Genomic DNA, 19546 nt, shown 5'->3' on the forward strand with positions numbered 1-19546 from the left:
GTGGGCATTTCCAACAATGCAGGTCTGGAGATGAAGAGAGGTAAGGTTACGATGCAGATGTAGTCTTAGACTGATAGTGTCTGGCACATAGTAGACACCCAATATAGAATTAATTAATTAATTGGTTAGTTAATTAATTAGATGTAGATGTAGGCATAAACAGGAAGCAAAACCATGCATGTGTCCTTTTGGTCTTTTTATGCACATATAAAGTTTTCATAAAGAATTTGTATCATACTGTACTTGTCATTCTGTAATGTGCTTTGAAGAAATATTTTGTTTCTGTTTATAAAAAGGGCCCAGGGTGGCAGGGGAGGGGAGCTTTAGAAAATGGAGAACAGTGCTACCTGATGACCGGAGCCAGCAATGCAGGTGTGAAAGTCTCAACTATGGAGATTGGCAAAGGATAGGGGATGGAAAGGGCTGTGGTATTGGTGGTGAGGGAGGAAGGTGAATAGATACCATAATATAGGCCAAGATTTCTAGACTTTTCTACTCACTGGCACCAATCCTTCTACTTTCATTCCCATCCTGGGATCCTTAAGCTCTGGTCGGGAAATCCAGCCCCTCAGTGAACTAAGTAGAAAGTTGCATGACTTAGTGTATGAATAATTGGTGTGAGGAAGTTTGAAACAAAGAAACATACACAAACACATATGCATACAGAAAACTCAAATAAATTGTTTTGATCTGCTTCCAAGGCCATGAATATGTATCATATTTGTAATCACCTCGCAATTATTTTATGTTTTTGATATTCTAGTCAATGCTTCCATATTTCAGACACTATAAAAATGCAAATTTATAAAATAAACATATCTCTCTCCCCAACAATACATACACAGTGAATTATCATAGACATCTGTTTAGCATACTATTTGCATTCTACAGGATATGAACAGGTTTCTAAGTTGCTAAATAAACATATAGCTACACTATTATCTTGTGACTCAGTTGCTGATATGCCTGTTTCACAAAACTTTATCCCCATACTTTGCCAGATTGCCAGTTAATACTTCTCTTTGTCTGACACATACGAGAAACATATAAAATGCATATTTAAAAGCTGAAATTGTTATGTCGCTCCCTTCTGTCCCTACCTTTTGCCCACCGTAACACAAAGATAGTCTCTGTTAACTTAGCGGTGCCTATTTCCCAAATTTTTCTCTGTATGTATTGCACTAATCTATTTAATCACACTCATACCTATACACCTATGTTGATATATACTTTTTGCAGAAATGGGGTCATATTTTGCTTTATACATTGTGATATCCCTGTTTCACTTGATATGGTTTATTTTCTACTTATTTACTTATTTAGAGTAGCATGTTTTCACGTGATTATTAAGAATTTATGTTCCTTCTTATGTGCATCCACTCTTGATATCATTGACCTATCTCTATTGTTTAAGAATATTTTGTACATTGAATACGTAAACAAGTGTCTGAAGGTAGGTTAGAAATGATCTCCCCCAGCTTTTCACATGCCTTTTAATGTTTGCTGTGCAGACAACATTTGATTATTTTTAATGAGTTTTCGTATTTTAAAAGTATTTCCGTGCACTGTTTGAACAAGAACAAGTGAATAATAATGCCTTCCGAGATGTGGAATGATGGCTCATAGGACAAACAGGGAAGAACCTAATCTTTGTGTATTAAAGAATTTAATTACAATACCGTTCCTTGGATTTTGTTACTTAACTTTTAATGTCTGTTCCCTGATCATTGGTAAGTATTGGTCTCGCATAGAGTAGTTGGGATTCAATGAGATGAACTGTAAAACACCTTTCATATAGTAGTTGTCCATGTTAATATCCTATTGTTCAGGTTCCCTTTCCAAAAGGCAACCATTTGTGCTGCTTCCTGGGTCCAACTCAACACCCCAAGAATCAGCCAGTCTATGTGGCCCCCATAGCCAGGCCTCTTGGCTCATGACTCATGGTGCAAGATTTCATCTCCACCATCATCTTCATGCCAAATGAGGACGTGACACCGCCCAGTTTCTATATCAGGAGAGTTTCCCACTATCAGTCCTTAAGCCCTCAAAATCCATCACCCAAATGGGAGACTTCTGGTTGGCCTGTGCAGATGGCAAGGGGTAGATGTTTGATTCTGGAACATTTACACAGCTCTGCGAGTCTGAGGTTGGTCATCTGTAAAATGGGACTAAGGGTGCCTACTTCCAGACTTGTAAGAAGAAAGGGAGAAAACCTCAAAGAATGTCTGGCATGTAGCAGGACTTGAGGTGTATTACTTCTGGACCACACTGCCTCCTCTGCCCATAAAGTAGAAGATTTGAAACATTATCTGGAAATGTAGCAGCAAGAAGTGAACTTTGGTCCCATTTCATCATTTCCTATTCCCTTCATGCTTTCCTGTCTCCTTAGTTTCCTTCTACTTTGACATGGATGAAACAATTTTTTACTGAGCCCTCAGGAAGAAGAAATAATATGGGAGAAATAATAATAGTAACAGGTCAACTATAGAAGATGGGAGTCATCAAGCATGTGTCCCAGTTGCCAGACCCATCACTGACCACAGGACCTTGGGTGACTTCCCTCCCCTGTGCTGGCCTCCAGCCTAACACAGAAGAACACTCAATGTATACACAGGGGTTAGGGCAGGGGCTTTTGGGTCAGAAAGACCTGCATTTGATGCTGGGAACCAGTACTTCCATGATCTTGACCAAGTAATTTATCTACTATATGTGCTATAATTGTTGGTATCTTTTATTATTGTTGTTAGTATACTTGCTTTAATTATTCCTACCACCCAGCCAAAGTGTGAATGATAGAAGTGGGGATTAACTGCCAGACAGTACAAAGTTACAGATGAACTCAGCTGAGGGTGGGGAATACAAAAAGTCAAGACAGAGAATAAAAGTGAAGTAGAGAAGCACAAGGCTCTCTGGGTACCATTTCCTGTGCCCATCCTCTCATGACCCTGGGAAGGTTCTGACCCAAGAGCACTCTTGGTTTTCAACTGAAGACAGCCACAACCTGAGGACTGCCCTGGAGCTATGGGGCTAAAGAGCTAAGTCCTCATCAGCTCCCTCCCCCTTCAAGGGCCACCAACATTCACCCTCCATCTAAACCCACCTCTTTTCCCTTTTCTCCTGGGTTATCAAGGAAGGTCTACCTGTGGAACCTCCCAGAACTAACCCTGAAGAGTTTTCCCCATACAAATGAGTTTCAAACCCTGCAGTCTTTGAAAGTTGCCATGCACACCAGCAAAGGAGTGGAAGGGACTCTGAGGTAAAGACGGAAATGCCTACCTCTCAGAGATAGGTCATCTCCACATTGTGTATACCTGACCTGACTTTTATAAGTAATGACTTTATACATTTCCTATACACAACCTATCGATATAGACTCCTCTCTCTCTCTCTCTGTGTGTGTGTGTGTGTATGTGTATTTTACTGAAAATAACAATCTTCAGCTTTCTTTTCTCATTTAGTATCTCATCTAATGTTTGCAGTTACATTTTTATAGTTATCGTGGTTGTATAGCTTTTCATAGATTGGTTGGACACTCTTATTGCTTTTAATAACAATTCTAGGTTAATATCAATTTATGATCTCTTTATTGATTTCTTTCGATATCAAGGACATTTATCCTATGTCATCCATGTATGTGGGTAATTTTTAGTTCCCAGGTTTTCATGTGCTCTTTAATGCCATTTCCCTCCCGCCCCACAAAAGGTATCTAAGTTCATTTGTATGGCTAAGCAATTATACTGTTCTCTGTATAAAAACATTTTAGTCATATGCTAGGGGCACAGAACACCATCTCCAGGTTTACCAGGGTAACATTCCCCACCTCGACAGCTACGTGGCACTAGGGAGCACACACACAGCCTGGGATTTAGGGGGTCCAGGATTTGAGACCCTACCCCGCTGTTCTCAAGGAGTCTCCGACCCTCTCTGACTTTACCTTTGCCTGTAGTACAAAAAATGCCTGCCTCAAAATGGATTTTGCAGGGATTTGACATAACAGGCAACATCATTCTTTATTATCAAAAGAATCAGGAATTCTGAGTGAGACAAATATGCACAACAACTAGCCCTTTGGGTGGATTAGTGTCAGTTAACTGTTGGCTTTCCAACCCCAAGCAGACCTCCTGCTCTTTCACAGGGTTATACTAAGACCGGAGGAGAAACACAACAAAGATGACCACATCCAAGAGTTTCTTGTCAGGGCTGTGTTCTCAGCATCCTGAATCAGCTTAGGTGAGGGCCTCCTCTGGAATCGTGTGCTTGGCCTGGAGGAAGTAAAGGGAGGAAGGTGGGAGATCAGCAGAGCCATGAGCCCTGAGTCTCATCCCCAGGTCACCCAGTCTCCACTCACTTGGCCTGAATACCTGGACCTCACCTTGGGCCAAGTGAGAACCAGTGTGGTCCCAGTGGTTGTCACAAAGTCCCCTGGGGTAGAGAAAAGTCAGATGTCATCCATTAGGGCTGCCATTTCCCAATCTATGCAAGGAAAATATGGCTCCACATTTACTGCAACATATGCAGTAGAATGAGCCCTGTGTCAGTGTGTACTGGGAAAACTCCTGAAACCAAAACATCTGTCAATAAAGGAATGAGGCCAACAGAATTGTAAACCTGTTCAAAACAACTAGGTAATTTAATGTGTATGGAGACAGGAATGTTCAGGGTGACAATGAGTGAAATAACCAAGCAAAACAATTACCTGCAAGTTCCCGTTATTCCCTTCTTGGCTCCTGCCAGCTTCTATCTGCATGCCGCCTGACCACTCACTTCTTAGACCACTGGAGGTTCATCCCAGACTGGGTGGTGAAAAAGTGCATCATTCCTGCTGCTCCTGAGAGAAGGTGGTCAAAAGAAGCTTCAGGAAGGTGTGGGAACTGGGATAGAGAATGTGTTCTGGGTCTCCGTAGGGCTGACGTCCCTCACAAGCAGAGTTATCATTCACGATGCACACACTAGGCCAACATGAGCCCTGGGACAGCTGGACACATAGGCAGCCCCACTCCCTCAACAACGTCCTGCTTCCACTGCCACTCAGCAACTACATTCCTTTCATACCCCTACTGTGCCTGCTCCACCCCCCCCCCCAGATTGCTTGGCTGATACCTCTACCCCTGCCACAGAGACCACTTTTGGAGAGATTATCTACCAGTTTCGCTAGATTAGGAGGCTTAACCGTACCTCAGAGATGGTTTTATACTCTCATTTCGTCTGTAAAACAGCCCAAGGAGTGGACTGTATAATCCTCATTTTCAGAGGAAGACACTGGGTCACAGAGGGGTCCTATGACTTGACCAAGGTCGCACAGCTAGTGGGTGTTGGGGTCTGGGAGAGAACCCATATTCCGATTCCAGAGCCCATGCCCTTACCACTAGGCTAGACTCCTTGGATCTACCTGATGGCTTTCAGCAATATTGATAAAATCCCAAGGGCTACACAACCACATTCCCACACCCCTGAACCAAGGCTGGGCTGGGAGTGCCACCCAAAACACAGCACTCACTTGGAATTGCTGACAGGGGTAGCAGTGAAAGTCTGGGTGAAGGTACAGATACAAGGTACAATAAGTGAATGTGGTTGAATGTCACTTATATGTCAATGACACTTGGTGGGGGGAGAGGGAAAATAGGTTATGAACAGAACCCTGAGAATTTCTTTCCACTTCAACAACAAACAATACCCCCTTAGAGTTGCACATGCTTGACACACTCACACAGCATTCCCCAGTCAGGATCTTACATGATACTCATGCTGAAGGGGACAAAAGTTCCTGGGAATCGAGGTGTCAGGAATTGGGAGAGCAACAATAGGAGCGATCTGCTCTCAGAGACAGGAATGTTACTATGTGCAGACTCTGTGACAGCCACTCCACAAGTTCATTTGATTCAATTTTCACAGCTGCCCAAGAGATGGATATTATTGGGCCCCTTCTGCAAATGAGGAAAATGAGAGGTTAGGTAATAGGCCCAAGTTTGAAAGGTAAGGATTTAGGGTGAGAACCATCAAACCCCACAGCCTGTTTCCCTAACACCCTGGCACCCAAGGTAGGAATGAAAAACATGCAGGTGTTGGGCTGGGGGCCCACTGGATGGGTGCTGGTTGAAGGTTTGTCACCTGTGTGAACTCAGTCTGAGCTGGGCATGGGGAACGAGGCAGCCACAGGGGCAGGCGACCATCCCCAGAAGGAGTAGAGGGTCAAGTCCCAGGTCAGCATGAAGCTGAGGGTCTGCGGTCCCCTTATGATCACCGCCTTCCCTCCTGATGGTCCCAGTGCACCTGTGTCTGCCTCAGTCGGTTCCTTGCCTGAGGGATTATATTCGTTGTCGGGCTACCCATGGATCCTCTGAAGGGCCGGTTTGGATGATGTGACATGTGTGGGGGTGGGGAGGGAACAGTGCCTCTGAGAAGCCTCTCCATCTGTCTCCTCAAACACCTCTGCTCTCTGACTTCCATTCCTGCCTCAGAAAGTCCTCTGCTCCCTGGCAGTCTCCCACTTCTGGCCCCCTGACTCAGGGAACCCTGGTTTGTCTCAAGGAGGGCCCAGCTCCTGGCATTGGGTCAGAGGAACGGATGTCATGATGGCAGCCCCCCAAGACCTCAGCCCTCAGCATGGGCAGGAAAAGCCACTATGACATCCTGGAATTGGAGGAGGGGACACATTTGGTTCAAGGAAAAGAGGGTCCCTCTCAGAACAAGGGAGGGAACACCATCTCAGCAGGGAGTAGGAAGGCCTGTCTCAGCATGAAGCCCTGGGGTTGAGGGCCCTTCTCAGTCCCAGGCACCATCACCTGGCCCAAAGTGGTCACTCTGGTTCTGGAGAGGAGATGGAGCCCCGCTTCCTGGAACACACTCATGGGAAGGCATGTGTCTTAGTCTGTTCAGGCTGCTATAACAAAATACTACCAAGTTGGTATCTGATAAATCACAGTAATTTTCTGCTATCCACTTTGTAGGCTGGAAAGTCTAGATCAAGTCACCAGCATGGTCGCTTTCTTGTGAGGGCCCTCTTCCTGGTTCATTCCTGGCATCGTTTTGCTGTGTCCTCACATGGTACAAGGTGTTAGGGATCTCTCTGGAGCCTTTTATATAATGGTACTCATTCCATTCAGGAAGGTTGCACCCTCATGACCTTAGCATCTCCCAAAAAACCACCTCTTGATACTATCGTCTTTGGGTGTCAGGATTTCAACAAATGAATGCGGTGAGGTGGGGGACACAGTCAGAACATAGCAGTATGTTAGGGAAAGCTACGTGCAGAAGGGTAAGAAACAGACCCCAGACCAGGAAAACAGGTAAGCAGGTCACAGGAAGGAAAGGAGACCTCTAAGCACAGGTGAGAGAGAGAGTAGAGAAGTCAGGGCACATGGTCCTCCTCATAGCTGCTGCCTCCTGCAGATGGGCACTGTCAGGTAGCTCATGCTCCCAGGGGCAGAGGTCCCCAGGAAAGGTGTCACAGATTCCCTTCTAGCCACAGCTCCCTCACTTTGTCCAGCTCTCAGGCTGACGTCTGCTGAGAAATATGGGGAGGAAGCTGGAAACGAGTCCCAGGGAAAGAGAGACATGTGGGCCCCTGCACCCCCAGCCCCCACTTTTCCACACAGGTACCTTCTCCTGCCTCCTGTCATCACTGATAAACACTACCACCCACCGTCAACCCCAACTTTGATCTGGCTCCCTCTTCCCACCTCATTCTTGGAGAGCTTCAGGATCTTGACTGTGGGGACCATCTGTATAATGTCAGACAGGCCATCCAGCCTGTACAGTTTGTTGTTGATCGAGTTCAAGGACAACAGCTTTTTGTGAGAAGGAGTTAGAGTGACAGTTACTATCTAGGGCCTCAGAAACAAGTCCTCCTTCCACACCATTCGTACCATCCTCTACCATAAAAACAGCACTGGGCATGAGGCCTCACATCAGGGGGAACTCTTTTCAATGATCTTCAGGGTGGCAGCCATGCATTTTCTTCAATTCAGGATTATATCAATATCATGGCCCACCAAGTCTTCAACAATCTGAGAAGAGGCAATAGGAAGGCTGAGAGGGGTCCAGGGCCAGTACCAACCCCTCCCCACATTGTCATCCTTTAAGTCTCCCTCCCAGGCAGATCCCTGCCCTAGCATTACTGCTGTCAACTGCACCTGGGTCAAAGCAGAGCCTCTGGAGGTCAAGAGTTTGCTGGGAGACATCATAGTGTTTGTTCATGGTCAGCTGCAGAGAGAGATGGAGAAAGCCACTGTGAGGCTCTGGTGGGGATAGGGAAATCGGGGGCTGGAGGAAGAAGAGGTAGGTCTGGGTGTGAACACACAATGGGCCTTGAGTCTGCATTACCTTTAGATGTTCCATTTCTTCTGGCTCCAACTCAAACCACACAGAGTAGGGTACAGAAGAATGACTGACAAAGAGATATCTACAGAAAGGAGGGGTGGGGTAAGCACTAGGAACTCTCATTCTAAAGAAGACAGCTAACCCCTGGCCTGTCCTCCTTCCCCAGGACTAGGTACAGGTAATGTCCTTGACACAAACCTTCTGGTTCTCCTCATTACACATCTTAGAGCTGACACCCTTCAATGCAGAGGCAGTGTCAGCATCCTGGACAAAGTTCTAGGCCTGTGTTTTCACATAGTGGAACTACAGGTGGCAGAAGCAACAGAAAAAGTGCTGGAGAACCAGCTCTCCCCCTTCCCTGTGCCCACTCCTCTGGCTTCAGCATTCTCTTATACATCAAAAGGGGTGAAGGGTACACTGCAATGGCTCAGGATTGAAATCAGTAGCCATGTATTGTCATACTTTCTTCCATAGGGCATGTAGGGGGTAAAAGAGAGGATAGGAGAGAAGAGTGGCAACATGGAATTAAGACTAGAGAACAGATCCTTTTCCAACCACCTACTGAACTTGAAAAGAAAGTGCTAAAAAAAAGGATCATTGACATAATTTCATATTTTGTACCAAATATGGATTTCTTTATTTTTATTGTTTTATTTATTTTTTTTTTGAGAGAGAGAGAGAAAGCATGCTCAAGTGGATCAGGGGCAGAGAGAGGGGGACAGAGGATGCAAAGCCAGCTCTGTGCTGACAGTAGTAAGCCCGATGTAGGGTTTGAACTCGTGAACTGTGAGGCCATGACCTGAGCCAAAGTTGGACACTCAACTGACATTAGCCACCCAGGTGCTCCCCCAAATAGGGATTTATTAAATTCCCTTTCTCTCCATTCAAAGCTCTCCTCCAAATAAACACTTAAGATATTAGACGTGATCTTCTTTTTATAAATTTCCAGGAGATTCTACCTCATGAAGATCCTGCTTGCCCCTCAGATAAAGTCTCCAGAGACTCGACCTCCATCTCCCACACTCATCTTGAGCCAAGCGGAGACATCCAGTGGAAAGTTGCTCCATCGCCTTGGGTGCAGTTTTCACCTTTGCTTTTAGCCATCCTCTACTCTTATCCCTTTACATCATTTCTCTGAACCTACCCTTAGGTGACCGAGGCAGATAACTCCTAGAAGAAAGAAAAAAAAGAAAGAAATAAAGAGGAAAGAAAGAAAGAAAGAAAGAAAGAAAGAAAGAAAGGAAAGAAAGGAAAGAAAGAAAGAAGAAAGAAAGAAAGAAAGAAAGAAAGAAAGAGACACGTTACAAATCTCACCTGTTCCCAGCAAAATAATCTAGCATCTCTACACAAGACCATCACAGCTGCCCTGACCTGTCTCTCCTGCACATTCCATATGTCTTGCCAGAACTGTGATCTTGAACCTACTCCCATGGTTCCATCTTGCCCATTCACCCTCATTTATCTCCATGGAGTAATTCTTTCTTTCCTTATGTCCACATTAGCATGGAAAAAACTTTAATAATGCCCCTGGCCCCTCCTATGGTACAGTTCGTTGGCCTAGTGGATGCTGTGGGGAAGTGGAGAGAAAGAAGAAATCCATGAGTTCTAAAAATGATTTCTACACTTTTGCCCCACGAATACCAAGACTACCATTAAGGTTGCTCAACCATTAATTAATGCCTACACTCTGTCATGTTGTAGGAAAAAAAAAGATATAGTTAACTACAGGGTTACGTATTCCACTGCCTAGTACAAATCAACCATGATGACTGATCACTTAACATTGTTAAAGAAGAGACAACAGGCCCCAAATGGAGTCACTAATGCTAAGCTTGTGTCACCTAATTTCAGGTGATTACACCTAATACAGGTCACCTCATTGACTTAATACCTAACCTAATTGCAGTTTCAGCCTCTCTCAGGAATGTAATCTTAACTAGTCAGTCTGGCATCTCCTGGTCAGTACTAGTGAGGTAATCTGCTTAATAGGCCCTGCCATCCCCCAAAAGGAAGGTCACCTTGTCTGAAACAATCCACTATTTGTCAGTAATTTCCTTGTCCTGTTGCTTTCTGCCTATAAAGGTCTTCCATTTTGACCAGCTCTTAGGAACTTCTTTCCATTTGCTAGATGGCATGCTGCCTAATTAATGGATTGTTGAATAAATCCAATAATATCTTTAAAATTTACTCACTTGAATTTATTTTTAACACTATCTTATTTGGGGTTGTACATAAGTATCATCCATTGCTGCTTCTCCCTCTTGTTCATGGATTCATGAAGATGAATGCCAGAAATGCCATGTTTATATCAGCTTTCATACTTCCTTGGGAAACACCCAGGTATCTAGGTCCTCTTTGAAAGGAATGATGTCTATCAATGTACTCTGAAATCAGGAAGAACGGTATAAAAACAGCAAAATTAAAACCAAATCAAGGTAGAAAACACATCAATGGCCTGAATAACAGAGAAAAGTCCTGTGATAACTTTTATGGGTAATGAAGAAATATCGTTGACTTTTTTCATCTAAAAAGAAATATAACAAAAACATGCTTAAAGTTTGGAAACCTCCACTGTGGATCTGCTTCTTGGAAGATGAGAGGTAGGGAGCATCCTCAGCCTGGGAGAGAACAAGCACACAAAGAAGAGTTGGGCAGAGGCTCCATTCTGAGATCTTAGTTCCTGCTCTGACATTTCCAGGCTGGGTGACTTGGCACAAGTTAATTACTGTCTATAACCCCCTACTCCAACCTGAGCTCTAAAGCAATAACAGAATCTACCCTGACTGTGTGGTGCTATGTTTCAAGAGTCAAAGGCAAGTTACCCACCTGGATGGAGAATTCTATAAACAAACAATTAGTCTGAAGAAATACCCAGCATTAAGCCTGGTGAGACAAAATGATGGAGGATCCTGAAAGAGAAAGGACAAGAGTTGAAGGTGTCGTAGAAAATAATAACAACGTATGTTCAATTGGTCCCAGATAAAAAGGAAAGGCAACAGTACAGAAGATATATTTAAATAAATGATAGTTGGGAAGTTTAAAAAGTGACCAAAGACATCAAGTCACAGATTCACGAAGCTCTGTGTTTGTCAAGCCTACAGGGGTATGAGGAAAACCAAACCTAGGCCTTATTGATTATCTCAAAAGAAAGGAAAGGAAAAGGAAATTAGAGCAGGTAAAAATAAATATAAAGCAAATATTAGGATGACATGTTTAAGCCAAATTATGTATGTTAATGCCATTACATGTAAGCAGATGAAATATTCCAAATCGAAAGGCAAACATCAGGCTAGATAAAAATTCCATCAAATGCACCTTAAAAGAGACACATGTAAAGTTTATTGATACAGAAAATTAGGGGAAATGGCAATTTAAACATTAACCAACAGAAATCTAGTATACCCATCTTAATTGAGTATGCTACTATACCCATCTTAATTGGCCTTTTTGCCCCTCCTGCTACAAAGCTCCGAAAATTCTTGGAATATTCTATGTTGAAAATGATAAATCTGTCTTTTTTATGTTAGTGAGATGACTTTTGGAAAACACCTAAGGTTGGGGGTTGGTTGCCAGAAGAACCCACCATGAGATTAGAGGGTTAGAACTTTCAGTCCTACTTCCTTGACCTCTAGGGAAGGCAAGGGGCTGGAGACTGAGTCCAATCACCGATGGCCAATAATTTAATCCTGACCATGTAATTAAGCCTCCATGAAACACCCCAAAGGACCGGGTTCAGAGATTCCAGGTTGGTAAACCGGAATGCCTCCATGTGCCACTGTGTCGTGCCCCAAACCTCACGGGGACAGAAGCTTCTGCGTTTGGGGCCTCACCCCATGTATCCCTTCATCTGGCTGTCAATTCCTATTCTTTAATATCCTTTGTAATAAACCAGTGATGTAGTGAATAAACAAGTTTCCCGAGTTCTGTAAGCCACTCTAGCTAATTAATCGAACCCAAGGAAGGGGTTGTGGGAACCTCTGACTTATAGCCAGAGTGTCAGAAGCACAGGTAACAACTTGGACTCGAGATTAGCATCTAAAGTACAGGGCAGCCTTGTGGGAATGAGCCCTTAACCTGTGGAATCTGATGCCATCTCCAGGCAGATGGTGTCAGAATTGAGTTACCTTATAAGACACCCAGCTTGTGTAGGAGACTTGCTTGAATATGTGTGGGGGGAAACCCACACATTGGAATTGGGTACAGTATATTAACACCTAAAACTGACAGAAGTAAATGGAAAAATGGACAAATCCACTATCACAACTGGAAATTTTAACACATCTCACTGAGTGATAGCTAAAAGAGGGAAACAAAAATTCAGTTAGATGAATTAGATTTAAACAATGTTAGTAACAAGTGCTTGCTTCAGCAGCACATATACTAAAATTGAAATGATACAGAGAAGATTAGCATGGCCCCTGAACAAGGATGACACTCAAATTTGTGAAGCATTCTGTATATTTTTTAAAAATGTTATTAACCAATTTATTTACTTAACTGACATGAAACATGGCAGAATAAGTCACATGCTGGGGCATAAAGGAAGCCTTGGGAAACTTCCAAGAGCATAATGCAATCTAGCCTGAGTGGTTGGTGTGAAGATTCAAGGATAATGTTGGGTTCTCTGCCACTCTCCTACCTTTACATCAATCGCAAGAACATTAATCTCCAACAACCCCCTGGCTCCAAAAGACCCTCTCCACATTCCAAACCCGGACCTGAGAGGAGCACATGACTCTGGCCTTTACCCTCAACTAGATGTCTTAAAATATACCTGAGATTTGCTGTAATCAGGCACAGTGAGATGGCAGACATGGAGCCAATGTCCTTGAAAGAAGAGTTTATTACCTACAGGTCCCAAGAGGAGGGGACATACAATAACACTCAGGGCCACACGAGGAAGCTCCTGGTGGAGCTGTCAGGTGGCAGACAGAATGAGGGGAAAACATGAACCAGAATCTTTATTCTGGTTTTATGGAAAGGAACGGGAGAAGCAGGATCAGTATGCTGAGTAAAACTTTGGATTGAAAAGTTGGAATAATTTTGGTGGGCTCTGAGTGATAAGGGTGGCCCCTAGTTGTCCAGTGTCTGGACTTGGGGTGATTTAGGGAAAGGAGAATATTGGACTGGGGTGTGAGAGTTTGATAAAGGAGGTGGCTGGGGGTGTGGGCTCTGGATTTGCTGGTTTACATATCAAAACCATGCTCATAGGCAAGTTGATTGCTAGCTCAAGGAATTAGCTCACCCTAGGAGACCCAGTTCCTCACCAGGTCCACAGGCTCTTGTGGTATCAAACCATCAGAAAATATAGTTAATAGAAAACATGATGAATACACCGAGGGTAAGATTTCACCTCAGTCATAACCATAGCCATAGGAGGAGAGGTTTTCCATGTAGAACTAAGATAGGTGTGTCATGGCCCATTGGGGTCATGTCCTCAGAAGAAAGTAAAACACTCAGCCTGGGCACTTGCCACCTCCCATCCAAAGGGGGATTACTGGGTTCCTGTTGGATGGAGTTGGAGAGGGGGCCCAGAACCCTCCTGGCCTGTGGGGTCCTGAGACTGAGGACCAGCACTGACCAACCCACCCATGGAGTGACCTGCAGGCAGTGACCCATCACCAATGTATTCACAGGGCACTTATGAGGGTCTGAGGCTGGAGGTTTGGAGAAGATCCAGGAGGGCTGCTGAGGAAGGCAAGAGCAGACCCCAAACCACTTTGTCAGGGCCACACAAACAAGATGGAGTCCTGATAAGAAAACCCTTCCCCAGGGGCATAAGGAAGAGAGTGCTGGCAGCCAGAAACACACACACACACACACACACACACACACACACACACACCTTCCAGTTCTTACTTCCCCCTGAGTTTTGTGACCAGCCTAATGCCCCAGGAGCTATTTCCAACTGCACCACTCTTACACAGGAGGCCAACCAGAGTCCAGGAAGCCTAAGACCCAAGTACTTGTAACTGCAAATACAGGAGATTGTGTGGCCTACTGTATAACATGATGTTCCTTCATTTTTCCTCAAAAGGGGATTCTGACCACATAGTCACCAGCTCCTTGCCTTTGCTGAGGTTGCTGAGTTTTAGCTACAGGAGTTTCTCTGGGGCCATTCAGATACTACAGAGAAATCGAGACCAGAACTGAGCTCCATGAGATATGATGACGCTGCCATGCATAGCTGCAACTAACTCTTTCTGCAATACAGTTGACCCTTGAACACAGGGTTCAACTGCACAGGTCCATTTATAAGAATATTTCTTTTTTACACTTCAGTCCTATAAATGTATTTTCTCTTCTTTACGATTTTCTTCATAACATTTTCTTTTCTCCATCTTACTTTCTTATAAGAATACAGTATATAGGGGCACTTGAAATCAACTGATTTCAGCTCAGGTCATGATCTCACAGTTCATGGGATCAAGCCCTGTGTTGAGCTCTGTTCTGACAGCACAGAGCCTACTTGGGATTCTCTCCCTCTCTCTCTCCTTCCCCTCCCCAGTGCTCTGTCTGCCTCTCTCTCTCTCTCTCTCTCTCTCTCTCTCTCTCTCTGAAAATAATTAAATATTTTTTTTAAATATTTTTTAACACTTATTGATTTTTTGAAAGACAGAGAGAGACAGAGCATGAGTGGTAAAGGGGCAGAGAGAGAGACACACAGAATCCAAAGCACGCTCCAGGCTCTGAGCTGTCAGCACAGAGCCCAATGCGAGGCTCGAACTCACGAACTGTGAGATCATGACCTGAGCCGAAGCCGGACGCTCAACAGACTGAGCCACCCAGGCTCCCCATAAATATTTTTTTAAATAAAGTATATAATACATATACAAAATATGTGTTGATCGACTAGTTATGTTATCAGTAAGGCTTCCAGTCAGCAGTAGGCTATTAGCAGTTAAGTTTTGGGGGGAGTAAAAGTTATACGTAGATTTTCAACTCTAGGGGGGAAGGGGGTCAGCGCCCCTAACTTCCACATTGTTCAAGGGACTACTGTATATGAGGTTTTCTGAAATAAGTGTAAAGTAACAGAAACATTTCAAAATAGCCACATGGCAGGAAATAACTCCAGCACATTCCAAAGAGGTTACACACAAAACAGCTGGAGGGTCTAAAGGAAACAGCAAACATTTGGTGGGTCACTATGAGGAGAATAGGAAAAAAAGATTGGTTTTTCCTTTTAAAAATGTAGTTTTTCCCTTTAAAAATGGCAGAGAAGTGGGGGGACGGAGATTTTCCTCATCCCTCAAACACAGCCATATTGAGGTCAGATCACTTGGGACACCCAGAAAATTGATCTGCAGAGTGGCAGAAGGATCTCCACTGTTCAAGGAAGACTGTTTGGCCGGATCAAGGTGCATGTATGTGAATTGGGGGAGATAAAATGGCACAACCATGGAAGGGAGGGAACCCTTTCTGTGGAGAGACAAAGGGGAGAGAAAGAGAGAGGTGTTGTGAAAGTGCAGCATCTAGTTAGCACAAGAGGAAAACCTCTCTGGACCACGGACTAGGGAATGGGAAATACGGAGAGTGCCAGTTTTTTGTTTGTTTTTTTGTTTGGTTTGGTTTGGTTTGGTTTGGTTTGGTTTGGTTTACAAACAGCCTTTGGAGCCAAACCTCAGAGGTTTCCTAAGTGTGTGACTTTCTCATGGACGGAGCCAGGAGCCATGCTCCTGGGGTAGAGGGAGCCAGCCCCAGAGTGCATATTGTGGTGTAGCGATCTCAGGGACACACTGGGAGAGAATAGTCCCCTTACTGGAGAACATTGGGAAGAGGGTTTATTGCCTCTCCAAGGACAAAAGACCTTACAGGAGCCAAAGGCCTTTTATCAGCAGGATGGAGAGGCGCTAATCCAGAGCAGGGGAGAGGAGCCACTGAGCTGGGTCCTTTAAGACACTGGTTTTGAATCCCAGCCAAGCGCCAAGAAGGCACAGAACTATAGAGCAGGACAAGCTGAGTGCCCTCTTTTTTCTGTGAGGGCTGCCTGAAAAGGCTGCATGGTTTGAGACACCCAGTCAAGGGAGGAAAGATTGGGATGTCACCATTTTCCCCCACAACAACACAGTTGGACTTGAGAGAGTAGCACAGCTGTGTCCAGTGGAGGTGGGAGACGCTGATATCAAACCCTGCCCCTCCATACCTGACAACAGCTTATTTACTAGAGCAAGACTGACTGACCCAATACAGCCAGTCTCTCTCCCAGACCAGCACAGCCAACAGCCCTAGGCACCAACAGAGAACTCTTTTTTGTTTGTTTGTTTTTCTTTCCTCCCTCTTCTTTTTTTCTCTTGGAACCAGGCTCATAGTTTCTGATTTGTTTTTGGTCAAATATATATATATATATATATATATATATATATATATATATATATATATTTTTTTTTTTTTTTTCATCAGGCATTTTTATTCTGGTTTTTTTTTTTTTTCATCTTATCTCTTTCTTCTTCTTTATTTTCCTTTCCCTTTCTCTGGAATTAGCTTTATAAGTTTTTGATTCTCTGGGTTTTTTCTTCCTCTTTTTTTTTCTCTTTTTATGGGATCAGGCTTCCCCCATTTTTTTTTATCTTTTGTTTGTTTGTTTAATATCACTTCAACAAACAAATCAAAGCACACCTAGTTAAAGGTCCAAAAACTTCACCCCTACAAGAAAAGAGGAGGTCTGCAGAGGACAGACAAGTGGAATAGAGCAGCCAAAATGCAACAACAGAGTGCACACAACATACACCGGAAACACTTCCTGAAGTGCCATGCCCTGGACAGGGTATGACCCTTTTATAATATAGTAGCATCCTCAGGTGCAAGACACATAACAAGTTTTAAAACCCGCATAAGGCAGAAACTTAGCCAAAATGACAAATGGAGGGATTCTCCCAAAAAAAATGTTCACGAAAAAATCACAGCCAGAGAATTGCTCAAAACAGATATAAACAATATATATAGAATTTAGAGTAACAGTCATAAGACTAACATCTTATGGGCTTGAGAAAAGCATAGAAGACACCAGAGAAACCTTTGCTTCAGAGATCAAAGACCTAAGAACTAGTCAGGATGAATTAAAAAATACTATAATTGAAATGCAAAATAAACTAGATACAGTGACAGTGAAGACTGAGGAAGCAGAGGAGAGAATAGGTGAAATAGAAGATAAAATTATGATAAAAAATGAAGTTTAAAAAAAAAGATGGAAAGGAAATTACTAGATCACAAGGGGAGAATTAGAGAATTAAGTGACTCCAGGAAAGAAAACCATATTCATATCACAGGAGTTCCATAAGAAAAAGAGCAAGAAAGAGGTACAGAAGGTTTATTTGAACAAATTATAGCTGGTAACTTCCCTAATCTGGGGAAGGACACAGGCATCCAAGTCAAAGAGGCACAGAGAACTCCTTTCAAAATCAACAAAAATAGCTCAACACCACAACATATCATAACAAAACTGGCAAAATACAAAGATAAAGAGAGAATTCTGAAAGCAGCTAGGGACAACAGGCCTTAACCTACAAGGGTAGAACACATAAGGGTAATAGCAGACCTCTCCACTGAAACTTGCAGTCTAGAAGGGAGTGGCAGGAAATATTCCATGTGCTGAACAGGACAAATATGCAGCCAAGAATCCTTTACCCAGCAAGGCGGCCATTTAGAATAGAAGGAAAGATAAAGACTTTCCTAGACAAACAAAACCTAAAGGAATTTGTGACCACTAAACCACCCATGAAAGACATCTTACGGGGAGCTCTGTGAGTGCAAAGCTACAAAGACTACAAAGGAGGAGAGAATATCATTACAAGTATGAGATCTATAGATAACACAATGGCACTAAATTCTTATCTTTCAATAATCACTCTGAATGTAAATGCACTAAATGCTCCAATCAAAAGACATAGGGTATCAGAGTGGAGAAAAGAAAACAAACAAACAAACAAACAAACCCAAGATCCATCTATATGCTGCCCACAAGAGACTCATTTTAGACCTGAGGACACCTGCAGATTGAAAGTGATGGAATGGAGAACCATCTATTATGCTAATGAGTGTCAAAAGAAAGCTGGAATATCCATACTTACATCAGACAAACTAGATTTTAAAACAAAGACTGTGGGGCACCTGGGTGGCTCAGTCGGTTAAACGTCTGACTTCAGCTCAGATCATGATCTCGTAGCTTGTGAGTTCGAGCCCCACATCAGGCTCTGTGCTGACAGCTCAGAGCCTGAAGCTTGCTTTGGATTCTGTGTCCCTCTCTCGCTGCCCCTCCCCTGCTCATGCTCTCTCTCTCTCTCTCTCTCTCTCTCTCAAGAATAAATAAACATTATTTTTTTTGAAAATAAAATAAAACAAATAATGTAACAAGAGATGAGGAAGAGCATTAAATCATAATTAAAGGGTATCTCCGTCAAGAAGATCTAACAATTGGAAACATGTATGCCCCCAGTTTGGAAATACCCAAACATAAATCAAATTAATCACAAACATAATAATCACAAACTCATTGATAATAATACCATAATTGTAGCAGACTTTAATACTCCACTTACAACAATGGGCAAATCATCTAAGCAGAAAATCAACAAGGAAAGAATGGCTCTGAAAGACACATTGGACCAGATGGACTTAACAGATATATTCAGAACTTTTCATCCTAAAGCATCAGAATAAACATTCTTCTCAAGTGCACATGGAAAATTCTCCAGAATAGATCACATATTGGGTCACAGAACAGCCCTCAACAGGTACAAAAAGAATGAGATCATAGCATGCATTTTTTCAGATCACAACACTATAAAACTTGAAATCAACCACAAGAAAAAATTTGGAAAATCCCTAAATACATGGAGGTTAAAGAACATCTTAATAAAAAATTAATGGGTTAAACACGAAATTAAAGAAGAAATTAAAAAATACATGGAAGCAAATGAAAAAGAAAACATAACAGTTTTCTGTTCAAACTGTTTGGGATGCAGTGAAGACAGTTCTAAAAGGAAATTGCATTGCAATTCAGGCCTATCTCAGGAAGCAAGAAAGGTCCCAAATACACAACCTAACCTTACACCTAAAGGAGCTAGGAAAGTTGCAGCAAATAAAGCCCAAAGCCAGCATAAGAATGGTAATAATGAAGATTACAGCAGAAATAAAGACAGAATAAAAAAAAAATAAAAACAAAAACAACAGAACAGATCGATGAAACTAAGAGCTGATTTTTTTGGAGGAATAAACAAAATTGATAAAC

At 43.1% G+C, this 19546-nt stretch overlaps 1 long non-coding RNA gene and 1 other non-coding gene across 3 annotated transcripts in view; one reads left to right on the forward strand and one right to left on the reverse strand.

The window, feature by feature from the left end:
• Window positions 1-358: 358 nt before the first annotated feature.
• The window catches only part of LOC106976289 (uncharacterized), a 110049-nt gene continuing 90861 nt past the window's right edge, over window positions 359-19546 (reverse strand). The window contains exons 3-6 of one of the 2 annotated variants that reach the window (XR_008289803.1): window positions 11146-11228; window positions 10512-10703; window positions 4373-9489; window positions 359-4262 (exon numbers count right to left, since the gene is read on the reverse strand). This is a non-coding gene — a long non-coding RNA (uncharacterized LOC106976289). Of the gene's footprint in view, window positions 4263-4372; window positions 9490-10511; window positions 10704-11145; window positions 11229-19546 lie in introns of those variants that run through there. The other variant, XR_001430454.3, reaches the window with a different exon arrangement.
• On the forward strand, window positions 12676-12782 carry LOC128311620 (U6 spliceosomal RNA). The gene has a single exon (XR_008290155.1). It is a non-coding gene; the product is annotated as a U6 spliceosomal RNA (small nuclear RNA).

The sequence above is a fragment of the Acinonyx jubatus genome, chromosome X (genome assembly GCF_027475565.1).
Source record: "Acinonyx jubatus isolate Ajub_Pintada_27869175 chromosome X, VMU_Ajub_asm_v1.0, whole genome shotgun sequence".
Taxonomy (NCBI): Eukaryota; Metazoa; Chordata; class Mammalia; order Carnivora; family Felidae; genus Acinonyx; species Acinonyx jubatus.